Raw genomic sequence first — 2,593 nt, forward strand, 5'->3', positions numbered from 1 at the left:
CTTTTTATTAGGTGCTGTTGGTTTTGAGGCTTTGTTTGTTTGTTTGTTTTAGCGAGGCAGCCTGAAGCATTGTGGCACATCCATCAAAGGTTTTCCCAGCTGCCATTTACCCTGCAGCTGGGCTAATCCTGGCTAACTGAGCCATCCTGGCTCGTTGTGGGCAGACTCACCTGGGGAGAATGTGAGAACAGTGAGTGGCTCCAGCTCCGTATTTTACAACTCATACAATGCCTGGGGATTGATTAAAATCTACTGCTGTGCCGAGGTTATGCTGACTAACACTTGATACACCCAGAAGAAGAATGGCTGGGCAGCGTCTTCATGAAATATAACAGAGTCATGAAATGAAACTCGTTCAATGCTGAAGTCTGTCGGCATCCTATAGTAGCCAAGAACACCCAGTGACAGATTGGAAGATGATTGGTGACAATAGTGAAGCTGGCTGACTGGAACATCACTCTTCATTTTCTGTTGTCAGCACAGCTGGAGTCTGGATCTCAGGCCAGGATCCATGTATGTAAGGCGTATAACAGATTTACAACCTTTGCATAATGTGGGATGATAGAGATGACAACAGGGGATGATTTTGGTCAGTTCTGCTTGCTTTGATAAGCAAAGATTTCCAAACCTATAGGCCTTACTGCAAGAACTGTTGAGGATGGTGGTGAAGTAGTCTTACATGGCAAACACCTCCAAAAGATGGATGTAATCTGGGGAGGATTGGGAGCAGGAAAGTGTTACTCAAAAATAAGAATAGGAGGGAAACTGGATTCTTAATGGTTGGATTTGGCGTTTTTGTGCTGAAATGAGAGCAGCCAGTTGTAAGAACTTTGAAGGGGAAGATGAAATTAATTTGTTCTGATGTGGATTATAAGCAGAGCCAATGTGGGGGAATGAAGAGAGGGAGGGTACCTCTAAAAAGTCAGCCAGCTGAATTCCTGTACTGATCTTAGAGTTTGAAACTGTAAGGTTTCACTGCATGTACTTTAAAGGTAGAGAAGGGCATTTTTCCCTTAAAGACAGGGGAGGGCAGGTAGTGAATCTGATAGAAAAGACCTGTGCTGATGAAAATTGGCTTAGGTTTGAAGTCAGGGTGTTAAACCAGTGCTTAGCTATTAAATGTTTTGTTATGGTAAGTACTTTAAAACATACCTGTCAGAGTCAAACCTACTTAGGCAGAAGAATGAATGAGTCTGGAAAATACAGAATTTCATTACATAATTGTTATGACCAAGATGTTCCATGCTAACTTTAAAGCAGAAGTTGGCTAACTCCTAAATGAAGAAGGGGGACTTGCTTTCTGCATCCTCTCGCATGACACACTAATTGTGCTGGTTGTGTTTTAATGTTCAGAGCAAGAGACTGTTGATTTGATGAGAATTCCTCGAATGTGCTGTTTAGACTTGTAATTGAGTTTAAAACTGTTGAAAATGTTACAGTCTAATCATGGTTTCCTTCTTTTCAGATTAACTGCTGAAGTACTGATAGAGTTCTGCTATTCTTCAATGAGGAACTACAGGCTGATCTTTTGCCATAATCTTAAACAACCATAAATGACAAAAGAATGCTTGGTCAGTGAGGGCAGCTGGCGCAGAAAACATTTTTCAAACTCGGCTGTTTAAGTACTCTGAGGTATGTTTCTTCAGCTATTTCACTCAGACTTTTCTTTAAATACTGACCTGAGTTGTTCTGATATATCAGAGTTTATCAGTCCATTAGCAAAGGGTTTAGTTGCTTTGTCTAACAGCACATTCTTCATATTCTATCTACCAGAAAATGTTCACTTGCATTTAAACAGGCATGTTGTTCACTTATTTTGGAAGAGCATTTTATTTCCTTTGCTATTATTCTTTGTTTTGAGAGGATAGCAGTTTAACTGAGTAACTTATGCTGCCTTTGGTAATGCTTTTATCTATCTGTGCTCTGTATCAAGCAAAAACTGGCAAGTAGTGCTTGAGCTTCAGCATGATGAGGAGAATTTTATCTCTGAGCATCTGGAAACTTCTTTTTTTTTTCCATTCAGTAAAATTTTGAATTTGATACAGGTGTTGAAAATGTCGTTGTGTAGATCAGAAAATGCCAAATGTACGAGATGCTGATTGCATCTGGTTTTGTATCACCAAATATTTACATCTCGCATCACTTAACACTGGGGTTTCGGTTTGGAATTATCCACTATTTTCATTTCCTCTTGAGTGTCTTTTGAGAGTCATTTTCAAAGCCTGACTGATAAATACAGTCAATATGGTGAATGACCTGGCTCTCCAAAGGTGTGTTAGAAGATCCTCAAGTTACAGTGCTGAAAACTAGATTAACTTCTTTTGCTGCTGCATTCTTGTCAGTGCTCTGCTGAGAACTGATCAGAACACTTCATTAGTTGTGACTCATCTGGTTACCTGGATTTGGAGTCATTACAGAACTTTTCATTATATGGGTGCCCAGACTGACACAAACTGGAGTGTGTTTGCATTTGATAATTAAAATGCACTGTTAGAGATCAATGCACTCAACGCTGTACAATGAAGCATGACTTCAGTTATGATTCTTCTTCTTTGACAGAAAAGACAGCTTTGATTTTTGGCTGCAAAAAGAT

This window comes from Tetrao urogallus, assembly GCF_951394365.1.
Source record: "Tetrao urogallus genome assembly, chromosome: 14".
Taxonomy (NCBI): domain Eukaryota; kingdom Metazoa; phylum Chordata; class Aves; order Galliformes; family Phasianidae; genus Tetrao; species Tetrao urogallus.